General features: G+C 47.7%; 1 protein-coding gene across 1 annotated transcript in view; it reads right to left on the bottom strand.

Annotated features, from left to right (window-relative positions):
- The window catches only part of LOC147028306 (polypeptide N-acetylgalactosaminyltransferase 12-like), a 57,848-nt gene extending 48,096 nt beyond the window's left edge, over window positions 1-9,752 (bottom strand). The window contains exon 1 of the mRNA XM_085878593.1: window positions 9,556-9,752. The gene's annotated coding sequence lies outside the window, so the exon portion shown is untranslated. The remainder of the gene's footprint in view (window positions 1-9,555) is intronic.
- Between the last annotated feature and the right edge of the window lie 7,134 nt (window positions 9,753-16,886).

Here is a 16,886-nt window from a genome sequence, read left to right as displayed (position 1 = left end):
AGGCACAGCCAAGTGAGCCTTATTTAAAAAAAAAAAACCCACATCCAAAAATTAAATAATTCTGGCCATGTGTCCGATCAAATTGAAATTGAAAACATGTATTCCGCATCAATATTGGACCACAATTGTGCAGTTTCACATCAATTGATGAAGCAGTTCTAGAGAAAACATTATTTCATATTTTCTTAAATCAAATATGGCTGTCAAACCATGTGACATATCAAAGCATGTGACATATCAATTATTCCTTAACAACATTGTACACACATGCATTAGGGAACATTTATGTGATGTTTCCCCTTTACTTGATCTGTCTCGCTGTTCTGGAGAAGATATTTATACGTTTTAGGGTAAATGCAATATGGCTGCCAAACCATATCTATGAGGTCATATGTGTGAACCTTTTGTTCCTCATGGATAGGCGGTCATGTGTGTAAAGTTTCGCCTTGATCTGTTCAGCCATTTCAGAGAAGATTTTTAAAAGTTAAAAAAAACAAAAACACAATATGGCTGCCGAATCACGTGACTCATGACATAATCAAAAAATTTTGAACACCATTTTATCCCTAGATGTCCCACAATATTTTTCATACTCATGGGATGTAGCGATCTATATATGCAATTATGAAGTCATAATGAAGGCATTTATGATGTCATTAAAAAAAAAATCACACTCATTCCCCATGAGGAGTACTTGCTATATGCCAAGTTTTAATTTTCTCCTTCGTGTGGTTTCAGAGATACAGAGGTCCAAAGTTTTTCCGTTTTTCCAACTTGCCTGTCACACCACACGTGACCTATGACGTCATATTTTATCATTAAAACATTCTACATGAGTAGTCACACCAATGGTGAAAATTTTCTCTCAATCCGACAAGGGGTTGCGGAGAAAAACATGAAAGTTCTGTTAGGACAAAAACAAACAAACAAACAAACAGACAAGCCGGTAGGCGACATGGCTGCTCGCTCGAGATGGAAAGCTGGCCGACGCGACTAGCCGATATTCATGTACATGCTATCAATCAATTTAGCACAATAAATATGATTATCACAGCCCTCTTAGTTTGTGCCCAGAAACCCGCCTTGTGAAATTTCAGGCATGTTTCCAAAGAGACTCTAACGAATGGCAGCCCTGGTAATTCCATTTATCTATTCGCTAAAGATTTTATTATTTTATATGATTCTGTAAGACATTCTCCTTGACACAAAAAAAACAGGTCCCTCGGAGGTCCAGATTCGGAGGTATTGATTTTTTTGTACAGTCCACAATAAGTGTACGATGTACGATAAAGTATTTTAGCTGTTGTTAAGCAACGGAGGAGTGCATAGCAACCATTCATTTTTGTGTACATGCCAGCCACATTGTACACATTTCACCCAAGTTTCATCAAAATTAGATTCTTTCTCTTAGAGATAATCGCAATTAACCGTTTCTGAAATGTCCGACATGTACTCGCCCAAAACCTATCTCCTCCTACAAATATTTTTTGTTAGGGCTGCAAATTGGCATGAAGGGAGCAAGATAGATTGCGCACAGAACTCTAAGCTTCGATTTTTCGATTTTTTTTTTCGATTTTTTTGACCACTTTAAAGGGCCGTTGCTATGCCGTTGCTCGGGCCCGGGGTCCCATATTCGAAAGCACACGATTCCCAGAAATATTAGTCCTACCTACCAAATTTCATTGGAATCGGTTGAGTGGTTTAGCCCCGAGGCTTGACCAAAGTTTCACGGACAGACAGACAGATGGAAATGTCCAGAATAAGGGTGCTCTTAGAGCAGCCAACAGACAGACAAACAAACGGACACAAACGCAATACCCTCTCCTTCGGCAAGGGTAAAAAAAAAAAAACACCTTTTTGATCAAAACTTGAATAATTTTCCTCCAAGTTTCACGATGTTGAGTTTTAGGGATAGAGTGTAGATGAGGACACATTTTCTTCATCTACACTCTATCCCTAAATGCTGAAGATCAAGGTCATATGGTGGTCCAAACAAAATATGACCTTCATCGGATTGCAGACCAAGGGTAAATCACCGGCGGTCGCAGATATCTCGTTGTTTAATGCTGCTCTTTTTACCAGCAGCTGAAGTTGTTTAACCTCAATTTTGATGAATGCATCTAGCTTTAAGGTCATTTGTCAAATTTCCAAGTTTTTATTTGTTTTTTTTTAATAAGTTGACTCAAAGTTCTATCACTCACGCCTGAGCTGTATAATCCGGATTTGATTCCCAACCCAGCTATAAACTGTCATCCTTGTGAGTCACATGTCGGGTGAGGTTTCATTAGTGATGAAAGTTTGGGACATCATAAGTACAAGTAATTATATTTTACATATTGTATGCGCTGTCCCTCAGATGGACATTAAACTGGGTATCTCGTCTGCCAGCATCAGCAGGTGGACCTGAAAGATCCCACAGTGTCCTTCGCTAAGCATAGGCAAGTCATTGCAGGCATCCTGAACAAATTCCTAATTTCTGCTCAAACCTCAGTCAAACGTCAGGGCAGGCCAGTAGGTTTGTGAAAGGCTTGGGTTAAAAACCATCCCCCGGCACACACCACGAGGTGGCAATAATTGCGTCCATTAAAGAATCATCATCACCACCATCATCTCAAAGCTGTATAGTATGTTCCTCAGATGTGAGAGGTATTGCTCAGGTAGTCTTGTACCTTTTACAAACACTCCATTTTAATCTGGCTGAACGAGTTTTGCTCTTGAAAAGATTATTAACCAAAGGGCAATCCAGAGAGATACAGTGCCAAGAGAAAGTCCACACCCCTTTTCAAAAAAAATTTGCCCTTCATCTTTTGTCGCCTTACAGCCTGGAATTAAATCGCATTAAATCACTTTTCCCACCTTGGTTTACATATCGTAAACCACAAGTTCCAACTAAAAAAACAAATTCTACAAATTTCAGAAAATCAATTTAAAATACAAAACTAGAATATCTCGGTTGGATCAATGTTCACCCCCCTGAAGTTAGTACTTGGTGGAAGCACCTTTGACAGCAAATACAGCAGTGAGTCTGATGGGATAGGTTCTCCACCAACTTTGCACACCTTGATTGGACAATATTTGCCCATTCTTCTGTACAAAACTGTTCAAGCTCAGTCAAGTACCGTGGGCAACAACAACATTTTGCTCCATCCATTTTCCCTTCTATCCTGGCAAGTGCCCCAGTCTCTCCTGATGAGAAACATCCCCATGACATGATGCTGCCACCACCATTCTTCACAGCAGGGAGGGTGTTCTTTGGACGATGTGCTGTGTTGGGCTTGTTCCAAACGTAAAGTTTTGCATTTCAGCCAAAAAGTTCCAACTTGGTTTCGTCAGACCACAAAACGTTTTGCCACATGGCTTCGGAATCTCCGGAGTAGTTTTTTTGCAAACCTCAAATGGAATTCAAGGTGAGCTTTTTTGAGTAATGTCTTCCTCATTGTCACCCCACCGTACAGACCAGACTTGTGGAGTGCTTGGGATATTGTTGTCACATGCACAGTGACCAGTCTTTGCCATGAAGGCATGTAGCTCTTTCAAAGTAGCCATTGGTATCTTGGGGGCTTCTCTGATCAGTCTCCTCCTTGCTTGGTCATCCAGTTCGGAGGGACGACCTGATCTCAGAAAGGTCTTTGTGGTAACATACACCTTCCACTTCTTCATGATTGTCTTGACTGTGCTTCAAGGGATATTTAAGGCCTTTGAAATATTTTTTTACCCATCCCCTGATCTGTGCCTTTCCATAACTTTATCTCAGAGGTCTTTTGAAAGCTCCTTGGTGCTCATGGTTGAGTCTTTGCTGTGAAATGCACTACCCAGCAGAGGAAACCTACAGGAGCAGCTCATTTTATTCTGAAACGAGAAGAGCACTCGGTAGGGCGCATACCTCTGCCACGCAATGCCTGATACATGAGAACATATCAGGCCCAATACATTTTTAAAATATGCTATGTATCGTTTTTGGCCATATCTCTCAATGGTGAAGAATCACATTAAAAATTCAATAACTCTTGCGTCCAGATCTGGATCCGGATCTTCTCCAAAATCTTATCAGTTCGTCCTTGTCACACATCCAACCCAACCACAAAATTTCGTCCCAATCCGTCCACAACCTTTTGAGATATCCTGCACACAAACCGACAGAAAGTGGTGAAAACATAACCTCCTTCACCTTCTCTGGTGGAGGTAATAATCAGAATCACAACAACTTAACACAGGTGGAGGCCAATTAACATATGTGATTTTGAAGTTGATTGGTTACAACTGAGCTAATTGATGATTGCTATTATAAGGGGGTGGGGGGGGGTGGACACTCATCCAGTTTTTGTATTTTTTAATTAATTTTCTGAATAATGGTGGAAAAAAGTCTGATTTATTGTAATTTCATTCCAGGTGAGAATGCAACAAAAGGTGAAAAGTTTAAAAGGGGGTGTACACTTTCTTTTGGCACTGAACACTGTTTTGTTTTTTTTACTTCTGATGATCATGCAGCAGGTGAAATTTTTATTAAGCAGGAGATTCTACCTGTGTCAGGAAAGAGCGTGACGGACAGAATAAAGTCAAAACAGGTTTGGGATATTCACCCCACGAACCATACATTGAATCATGAATGTAAGGTTCTTGTTCAATTTGTTGCAGACAGCGAATTACCTTTCAAAAATCAGAAACCACACTCTTCTTGAACAAGTGTGTGCACACCGCACAGTCAACATCAATCATTCTTCATGACTCGGCACGGTGAGTGTGCACAGTAATCGAAGCCCACACTCTCCACAACCTCATGCACAGCAATCATCATAATACTCCCCAACATACTCAATGCACACCACACATCCCCGACATACTCAATGCACACCACACACCCCCGACATTCTCAATGCACACCACACACTCCCGACATTCTCAATGCACACCACACACCCCCGACATTCTCAATGCACACCACACACCCCCGACATACTCAATGCACACCACACACCCCCGACATTCTCAATGCACACCACACACCCCCGACATTCTCAATGCACACCACACACCCCCGACATACTCAATGCACACCACACACCCCGACATACTCAATGCACACCACACACCCCGACATACTCAATGCACACCACACACCCCCGACATACTCAATGCACACCACACACCCCGACATACTCAATGCACACCACACACCCCCGACATACTCAATGCACACCACACACCCCGACATTCTCAATGCACACCACACACCCCCGACATTCTCAATGCACACCACACACCCCGACATTCTCAATGCACACCACACACCCCGACATACTCAATGCACACCACACACCCCGACATACTCAATGCACACCACACACCCCCGACATACTCAATGCACACCACACACCCCCGACATACTCAATGCACACCACACACCCCGACATACTCAATGCACACCACACACCCCCGACATACTCAATGCACACCACACACCCCCGACATACTCAATGCACACCACACACCCCCGACATACTCAATGCACACCACACACCCCCGACATTCTCAATGCACACCACACACCCCCGACATTCTCAATGCACACCACACACCCCCGACATTCTCAATGCACACCACACACCCCCGACATTCTCAATGCACACCACACACCCCCGACATACTCAATGCACACCACACACCCCGACATACTCAATGCACACCACACACCCCCGACATACTCAATGCACACCACACACCCCCGAGATACTCAATGCACACCACACACCCCCGACATACTCAATGCACACCACACACCCCCGACATACTCAATGCACACCACACACCCCGACATACTCAATGCACACCACACCCCCCGACATACTCAATGCACACCACACACCCCGACATACTCAATGCACACCACACACCCCCGACATACTCAATGCACACCACACACCCCACGACATACTCAATGCACACCACACACCCCCGACATACTCAATGCACACCACACACCGACATACTCAATGCACACCACACACCCCCGACATACTCAATGCACACCACACACCCCACGACATTCTCAATGCACACCACACACCCCGACATTCTCAATGCACACCACACACCCCCGACATTCTCAATGCACACCACACACCCCGACATACTCAATGCACACCACACACCCCCGACATACTCAATGCACACCACACACCCCCGACATACTCAATGCACACCACACACCCCCCGACATACTCAATGCACACCACACACCCCCGACATACTCAATGCACACCACACACCCACGACATACTCAATGCACACCACACACCCCCGACATACTCAATGCACACCACACACCCCGACATACTCAATGCACACCACACACCCCGACATACTCAATGCACACCACACACCCCCGACATACTCAATGCACACCACACACCCCCGACATACTCAATGCACACCACACACCCCCGACATACTCAATGCACACCACACACCCCGACATACTCAATGCACACCACACACCCCCGACATACTCAATGCACACCACACACCCCCGACATACTCAATGCACACCACACACACCCGACATACTCAATGCACACCACACACCCCCGACATACTCAATGCACACCACACACCCCCGACATACTCAATGCACACCACACACCCCCGACATACTCAATGCACACCACACACCCCCGACATACTCAATGCACACCACACACCCCACGACATACTCAATGCACACCACACACCCCGACATACTCAATGCACACCACACACCCCGACATACTCAATGCACACCACACACCCCGACATACTCAATGCACACCACACACCCCCCCGACATACTCAATGCACACCACACACCCCCGACATACTCAATGCACACCACACACCCCCGACATACTCAATGCACACCACACACCCCCCGACATACTCAATGCACACCACACACCCCGACATACTCAATGCACACCACACACCCCCGACATACTCAATGCACACCACACACCCCGACATACTCAATACACACCACACCCCCGACATACTCAATGCACACCACACACCCCCGACATACTCAATGCACACCACACACCCCCGACATACTCCAATGCACACCACACACCCCCGACATACTCAATGCACACCACACCCCCCGACATACTCAATGCACACCACACCCCCCGACATACTCAATGCACACCACACCCCCCGACATACTCAATGCACACCACACACCCCGACATACTCAATGCACACCACACACCCCGACATTCTCAATGCACACCACACACCCCGACATACTCAATGCACACCACACACCCCCGACATTCTCAATGCACACCACACACCCCCGACATTCTCAATGCACACCACACACCCCGACATACTCAATGCACACCACACACCCCCGACATTCTCAATGCACACCACACACCCCGACATTCTCAATGCACACCACACACCCCCGACATTCTCAATGCACACCACACACGCCCGACATTCACAATGCACACCACACACCCCCGACATTCTCAATGCACACCACACACCCCCGAGCATTCTCCAATGCACACCACACACCCCGACATTCTCAATGCACACCACACACCCCCGACATACTCAATGCACACCACACACCCCCGACATACTCAATGCACACCACACACCCCCGACATACTCAATGCACACCACACACCCCGACATACTCAATGCACACCACACACCCCCCGACATACTCAATGCACACCACACACCCCGACATACTCAATGCACACCACACACCCCGACATACTCAATGCACACCACACACCCCCGACATACTCAATGCACACCACACACCCCCGACATACTCAATGCACACCACACACCCCCGAGCATACTCAATGCACACCACACACCCCCCGACATACTCAATGCACACCACACCCCCCCGACATACTCAATGCACACCACACACCCCGACATACTCAATGCACACCACACACCCCCGACATACTCAATGCACACCACACACCCCCGACATACTCAATGCACACCACACACCCCCGACATACTCAATGCACACCACACACCCCGACATACTCAATGCACACCACACCCCCCCGACATACTCAATGCACACCACACACCCCGACATACTCAATGCACACCACACACCCCGACATACTCAATGCACACCACACACCCCCGACATCACTCAATGCACACCACACACCCCGACATACTCAATGCACACCACACACCCCCGACATTCTCAATGCACACCACACACCCCCGACATACTCAATGCACACCACACACCCCCGACATTCTCAATGCACACCACACACCCCGACATACTCAATGCACACCACACCCCCCGACATACTCAATGCACACCACACACACCCCGACATACTCAATGCACACCACACACCCCGACATACTCAATGCACACCACACACCCCCGACATACTCAATGCACACCACACACCCCCGACATACTCAATGCACACCACACACCCCCGACATACTCAATGCACACCACACACCCCGACATACTCAATGCACACCACACACCCCCGACATACTCAATGCACACCACACACCCCCCGACATACTCAATGCACACCACACACCCCCCGACATACTCAATGCACACCACACACCCCGACATACTCAATGCACACCACACACCCCCGACATACTCAATGCACACCACACACCCCCGACATACTCAATGCACACCACACACCCCCGACATACTCAATGCACACCACACACCCCCGACATTCTCAATGCACACCACACACCCCGACATACTCAATGCACACCACACACCCGACATTCTCAATGCACACCACACACCCCCCCCGACATTCTCAATGCACACCACACACCCCCGACATTCTCAATGCACACCACACACCCCGACATACTCAATGCACACCACACACCCCCGACATACTCAATGCACACCACACACCCCCGACATACTCAATGCACACCACACACCCCCGACATACTCAATGCACACCACACACCCCCGACATACTCAATGCACACCACACAACCCCGACATACTCAATGCACACCACACACCCCCGACATACTCAATGCACACCACACACCCCGAGATACTCAATGCACACCACACACCCCCGACATTCTCAATGCACACCACACACCCCCGACATACTCAATGCACACCACACACCCCCGACATACTCAATGCACACCACACACCCCCGACATACTCAATGCACACCACACACCCCCGACATACTCAATGCACACCACACACCCCCGACATACTCAATGCACACCACACACCCCCGACATACTCAATGCACACCACACACCCCCGACATACTCAATGCACACCACACACCCATAAAACACTCAACAGTTAAATAACATCACTTCTCACTCCGCTCCTGATACTCTCCATAGAATCATTTATTATCGAGTTTATTGCTCCCACTGTTTACACACCCACTCGAAATGCATCTCGTGAGGCACCACCACCACCCCCCGTACGTTTCGTACACAATCCCAGGTTAACCGACACAAACACTCACAAGGTACAACACGTACCGTCGCGAACGGACTCAACGAACAAGCCCAGGAACAGATGCGCGAAGTTCGCGGGATGGATCCACTCGTGAGGACTTCACTCGGTCCTGGAGTGCAACACGTCGTCGCACACGGAGCTCGATCCCGCCCGGTTCCGGGTAGGAAGTGCCATGTGGCAACGGCGGAGCCCCGAGGGCGAACCTAAGTGCCCTGAGGGCGCCTTCATTGCTCACAACGTGAGTGTTTTACTCCAAGGGAATGTTCCCGCCCAAAATATCAACTCCACCTGTTCCTAATCCCGCGCTGAGCACACCTTTGTCAACACACCTTTGTCAACACCGAGCTCCGACAAAAACCACATCCCAACCGCTTGTCCAACACAGTCTTGTTATACCCTGAGACCCCGAGACCCCGAGACCATTGCCGAGTGTTTGATTCCAGGAAAGGAGTTTAATGACGATTTGTTGAACACACACGGGGGTTAAACTGTGGAGTGACCTCTTTCAAAGAACCCGTCACTCGTGCAGGTTAGATTCCTGTACACCAGGACACACAGCACACCAGGACACACAGCACACAGCATACCAGGACACACACACACAGCACACCAGGACACACACACAGAACACCAGGACACACAGCACACAGCACACCAGGACACACACACAGAACACCAGGACACACAGCACACAGCACACCAGGACACACAGCATACCAGGACACACACAACACACCAGGACACACAGCACACAGCACACCAGGACACACACACAGAACACCAGGACACACAGCACACAGCACACCAGGACACACACACAGAACACCAGGACACACAGCATACCAGGACACACACAACACACCAGGACACACAGCACACACAGCACACAGCATACCAGGACACACACACAGCATACCAGGACACACACACAGAACACCAGGACACACAGCACACCAGGACACACACAGCACACCGACTGAATTTCCCTTTCGAAACGCAACCCACTCTCCCACAGTTCACATTGTACTCGGGGTCGGAGTCGGGGACGGAGACGGGGACGGGGTCGGGGACGGGGTCGGGGTCGGGGACGGCGTCGTAGTTGTATTCGGAGTTGTAGTCATTCGGAGTCGGAGTCGGAGTCGGAGTCGGAGTCGTATTCGGAGTCGGAGTCGGAGTCGGAGTCGGAGTCGTATTCTGAGTGGGAGTCGGAGTCGTATTCGGAGTCGTATTTGTATTCGGAGTCGTAGTTGGAATCGTAGTCGTATTCGTAGCCGTATTCAGAGTCGTAGTTGGAATCGTAGTCGTATTCGGAGTCGTATTCGGAGTTGTAGTCGTAGTCGTATTCGTCACCGTAGTCGTAGTCGTCGTCGTAGTCGTATTCGGAGTTGTAGTCATAGTCGTATTCGGAGTCGTATTCTGAGTCGGAGTCGTATTCGTAGTCGGAGTCGTATTCGGAGTTGTAGTCGTAGTCGTATTCGGAGTCGTATTCTGAGTCGGAGTCGTATTCGGAGTCGTAGTCGGAGTCGTATTCTGAGTGGGAGTCGGAGTCGTATTCGGAGTCGTATTCTGAGTGGGAGTCGGAGTCGTATTCGGAGTCGTATTTGTATTCGGAGTCGTAGTTGGAATCGTAGTCGTATTCGTAGCCGTAGTCGTATTCAGAGTCGTAGTTGGAATCGTAGTCGTATTCGGAGTCGTATTCGGAGTTGTAGTCGTAGTCGTATTCGTCACCGTAGTCGTAGTCGTCGTCGTAGTCGTATTCGGAGTTGTAGTCATAGTCGTATTCGGAGTCGTATTCTGAGTCGGAGTCGTATTCGTAGTCGGAGTCGTATTCGGAGTTGTAGTCGTAGTCGTATTCGGAGTCGTATTCTGAGTCGGAGTCGTATTCGTAGTCGGAGTCGTATTCGGAGTTGTAGTCGTCGTCGTAGTCGTATTCGGAGTTGTAGTCATAGTCGTATTCGGAGTCGTATTCTGAGTCGGAGTCGTATTCGTAGTCGGAGTCGTATTCGGAGTTGTAGTCGTAGTCGTATTCGGAGTCGTATTCTGAGTCGGAGTCGTATTCGGAGTCGTAGTCGGAGTCGTATTCTGAGTGGGAGTCAGAGTCATATTCATAGTCGTATTCGGAGTCGTATTTGTAGCCGTAGTCGTATTCAGAGTCGTAGTCGTATTCGGAGTTGTAGTCGTAGTCCTATTCGGAGTCGTATTTGTCGTCGTATTCGGAGTTATAGTTGTAGTCGTATTCGTTGTCGTGGTTGGAGTCGTAGTCGCCACACATCGAAACTTGATACCTGTGATCACGCGACCCTTTACCTGTGATCACGCGACCCTTTACCTGTGATCACGCGACCCTTTACCTGTGATCACGCGACCCTTTACCCGTGATCACGCGACCCTTTACCCGTGATCACGCGACCCTTTACCCGTGATCACGCGACCCTTTACCCGTGATCACGCGACCCTTTACCCGTGATCACGCGACCCTTTACCCGTGATCACGCGACCCTTTACCCGTGATCACGCGGCCCTTTACCCGTGATCACGCGACCTTTTACCCGTGATCACGCGACCCTTTACCCGTGATCACGCGACCCTTTACCCGTGATCACGCGACCCTTTACCCGTGATCACGCGACCCTTTACCCGTGATCACGCAACCCTTTACACTGTGATCACGCGACCCTTTACACTGTGATCACGCGACCCTTTACCTGTGATCACGCGACCCTTTACCTGTGATCACGTGACCCTTTACCTGTGATGTTTTTAATATGAAGTCCCTCATCAGGATTTCCCTTGTGCAGCAGAAGATAAGGCCGTTTGCGGTGACACCATCATCACATCCATAGCATCAGATGTATACCAAGCGTTTTCAACCGATATGGCGACGACGACTAATCAATCATTCCGTTGGATCCATTGAGAAAAAGCCATTACATGTTGCACCGATGTTAGTTCATCTCAAGTGAAGATTACTCCGGTTAGCGAAGATCGATCACATGACACAAGGTTTGCATTGCATGGCACAGTCACACAACACGTGGCTTTGATCACGTGACACCAGGTTTGCATTACATAGCACAAAGTTGCACAACAAATGTTTTTGATCACTTGACACCAGAATTACATTTCATGCCACATAGTCGCACAGGATTGGTCCACCAGATGGCGGTCTCCTTGGGTTAACCTGTGGCTCCTTCGGGTGGGTGCCTGGATTGTCCTATCCCGAAGAGAGGATGATCACCTGTCTCTGTTATCAACTGAGCTCAAGAATTTGGACATCGGTATTGCAGCTCTCTCTGAGGTTCGGAGACCGGATTGGGCGAGATCAGGGCAGGTGGTTACACCTACTATTGGTCTGGTCGCTCTGGTGGTTACCATACTCAAGGAGTTGCTGTAGCTGTGTCCAATAAGCTGACTCCAATGATAATTGAGGTAACACCGGTCAACGAGCGTATTATGAGACAAAGGATTCGTCACTCCTTGGGAGTCATTTCCCTGGTCTCTGTATATGCTCCGACGAAGGCGAGTGATCTCACCGTGAAGGATGCATTCCATGCCTTGCTCAAGTCAGTGGTTGATCAGTGCCTCAGGCAAAATACTCTTCTAGTCTTGGGGGATTTCAAGGCATCAACTGGAACTGATAGGGATGGTTATGAGACATGTGTTGGTCCCCATGGGTCTGGAACTATGAACCAGAATGGCACTAAGTTCCTTGACTTTTCAAGAAGTCATGGACTGAGGGTGGCCGGTTCATGGTTTCAGCACCCACAAGCTCATCATTGGACTTGGTATTCCAACCCTGGCGGTGTGGCAAAGGAGATTGACCATTGATGGTCACTGGAGGATGATCCAGAACTGCAGGGTCTGCCAGAGTGCTCAGTCCCTCGTTACTGACCACAGGATTGTTGTAGCAATTCTGAAGTTGCAGCTTAAATATGGGAGAATGGTCCCATCCCAGCCTTGGCTGGATGTTGGCAAGCTCAAGGATGAGAGGGAAGCTGAGGAGTTTGTGAACAGGCTGAGTGGACACTTGGGGAATCTGGGTGCTTTGGGGGATCCTGAAGAGTTGTGGAGTGTGTTCAAGACCACCATCCTTGATGTTGCTGGTGGATGTCTTGGAACTCACCGCAGGGCAAAGAAGAATTTTGTCTCTCAAGGGACACTGGATACCATTAACCAGAGTCGCAGGGCCAGGCCAAATGGCAGAGCTGTACTGTTCAGGGAGCTGAGGAGTAAAACTGTACGTGCACTAAGGGTGGACAAGGAGGCCTATGTGCGAGGAATCTGTGAGGGGGTAGAACATCACCTGTGGTCAAGTGATTCCCGTCCTGCTTACAGGGGAATTTGCACATTGCGTTCATCCAAGCCCATCCCTCCGTGTACTGCAGTCAGAGCAGAGGTTTGTGGTGTCTTGACAGAGGAGTCCGAAGTGAAGGCCCGCTGGACCGGTTACTTTGAGCGGTTGTACCAGGCTGATTCACCAGCTGTCGAGTCGGATGTCAGGGATGTTACAATCCCGATTGCCAACACTCCATTCAACTGTGGTCCACCTTTGTTTGTGGAAACACAGGCTGTTGTGATCCGCTTGAAATGGGGTGACGCTCTTGGGATCTGAGGCGTCCATACTGAACTTCACAAGGCTGGTGGAAATTCTGTGCTCTGCCTGGAACACAGGCATCATCCCAACTGATTGGAAGAGGGGCCTTGTTGTTCCTCTCTGGAAAGGGAAGGGTGATCACTAAGACTGCAACAACTACCGAGGGGTGACGCTGCTCTCAGTACCGGGCAAGGTCTTTGCTCGGATAATTATTGATATGGTTCGCCATCTGCTTGAGCACCAGCGTCCAGCGCAATCAGGCTTTACACCAAAGAGGTCAACGATTGACCGTATCCTTGCTCTTCGGGTCCACACCAAACACAGAGGAGAGTTTCGGCAGTAGCTGCTTGCAGCCTATGTTTATCTCTGTGAAGCGTTTGATTCAGTGAATCGGGATGCCCTCTGGAGGATTCTTGGTCTTCGTGGGGTGCAAACAAAACTGATCAATCTGATGTCTAAACTGCACTCTGGAACTGAGAGTTATGGGCAGGCTGAAGGTGAATCAATGCTTTGGGCAACACCCCATTTGGTGCCACCTCATTGGACAATGATGGGCCATGAGTAATGTGTGCTGAAACGCACAGGGCGTGGCCATGGGGGTGGGGATAAAAGACCGTGCATGGACGCTCGTAATTGCTCTGGAGTCAGAACATCAAGGGCTTTGTGAGTTGGAGCAGTCAGGGCTTTGTTGTCTCTGTCAATCTTTTCAGGGTAACGAGCTGGTGCTGTTGAGAGACCAGCCCAGCTGCTTGTGTGTCCAGAGAACCTCCTGATGTTCCCCCAAGATCTCCCCCCACCAAAGTTGCCCAACCTGGAGAGTTACCCACGCCATATCAAGGAATTACCTTTCACCGCCACCACCACCGCCCACCAAAGTTTTCAAAAGTATTCACCCCCTCCAACGTTTTCACATTTTGATGCTACCTGAGCTTATTTTCCCATGATGCTTTAAAATTAAACTTCATATATAGGGTCATCGCAAACTACCCCAAAGTGATAAAGCAAAAAAATTCAGATAAAATGTGAACAAGTTTGATTAACAGAGAAAATCTGATGATTCTCAGTTGCATAAGTATTCAAACCCTTTCCCTAATTAACCCGAAATCACTTCAGGAGCAAATTATTTGTTTGAAAAGTTACAGAATAAGTGGAAAAAGTTTCACCTGTTTATAATCGGTGGTTTTACCTGAAAAATTAAACTCCCCCACTTATCGAAGGAGTTTGAAGGTGCAACTCACTTTATCAACCAACGAGGCAAACATGAAGACCAAGGAGCTTTCCAAAGAAGTCAGACATAAAGTGGTGGAGAATCACCGTTCAGGAGAGGGTTATAAAAAGATTTCAAAGTCACTCATTATCCCTTTGATTATGGTGAAATCCATCATTAAGAAATGGAAGACGTATCATATCACCCAGACTCCACCCAGATCAGGTCACCCATCCAAACTCAGCATCCAGGCAAGCAGGAAACTGTTTTGGGATGTCACTGTAAATCCAACAATGACTTTGAAAGATCTGCAACAATCGATTTCCAAGATGGGGGGGAGGGGGTGGTGTGGGGGGGGTCAATGTTCATCAATCAACAACATCCCATTCCCTTCACAAACCTGGCCTCAATGGACAGGTGGCAAGAAAGAAGCCATGATTGAAAAATGCACATTTAATTGCTCACATAGAGTTTGTAAAAAATCTAAAATCATCTTAATGAAACTGCAGGCATGTGGAGAAATGTTTTGTGGTCAGACGAGACAAAAATTGAACTTTTTGGTCTAAATTCAATGCGTTATGTCTGGGGCAAGCCTTACACTGCACATCACCCAGACAACACCATCCCTACTGTCAAGCATGGTCGTGTCAGTATCATGTTATAGGGATGTTTTTCATTAGCAGGGACTGGAAAGCCCATCAAGATAGAAGGGACAATTGACGGTGCAAAGTACAGGGGAATCCTTGATGAAAACCTGCTTGACTCAGCCATGAATTTTAAACTGGGTAGGAGATTCACATTTCAACAGGACAATGATCCGAAGCACAAAACTAAAGCCACACTGGAGTGGCTGAATAACAAGAAAATAAATGTTCTTGAGTGGCCCAGTCAAAGTCCTGACTTCAACCAAATTGAGCATTGATGGCGAGACTTGAAGATTGCAGTCCATCGACGATCCCCATCAAATTGTCTTTATCCAGTACTGAATGACAAGTAGAAGTGCCTTCAAATGTAGCTTATTTTGAAGATTGCAGTCCATCGACGATCCCCATCAAATTTTGCAGAACTAGAGCAATTTATTTTAATGGGAAGAATGGACAAATATTTCACCATGTCACTGTACAAAGACTGGTAGCAGTCATTGCTGTAAAAGGTGATTCCACCAAGTACTGACCTCAGTTTCTAAATACTTTTACAACCAGTGAATTTTGATATGTACATATTTTTACAGGTATTCCTGACATGTAACCTCCTTAAACTATAACAGTGTTCAGTTTGATCTCTTCAGTTATGAATAATAAAGTTCATTTGGAAAAAATTGTTTCTACATCATTCGTAATTCATCTAAATGTGACATTTTTGGTCGAGGGAGAATGCTTTTTGTAGGCCACTGTATTGGTGAATTTATTCACCATAAAACTGAACAGTTTTAACGTGAACATTTATCATCACACTAAATAAATGCCCACACAAAAAAAAATTCCATGTTTTGAAAAACACCCATTCTCAGTGGGATAATGGTTTGAACATCCCCCTCTGATTATGGGAGACTG

The sequence above is a fragment of the Eptatretus burgeri genome, chromosome 4 (genome assembly GCF_056783735.1).
Source record: "Eptatretus burgeri isolate ZD-2024b chromosome 4, Ebu_testis_v1, whole genome shotgun sequence".
Taxonomy (NCBI): Eukaryota; Metazoa; Chordata; class Myxini; order Myxiniformes; family Myxinidae; genus Eptatretus; species Eptatretus burgeri.
The sequence above is the reverse complement of the archived record's forward strand: the minus strand, read 5'-3'. Positions and strand labels throughout refer to the sequence as shown.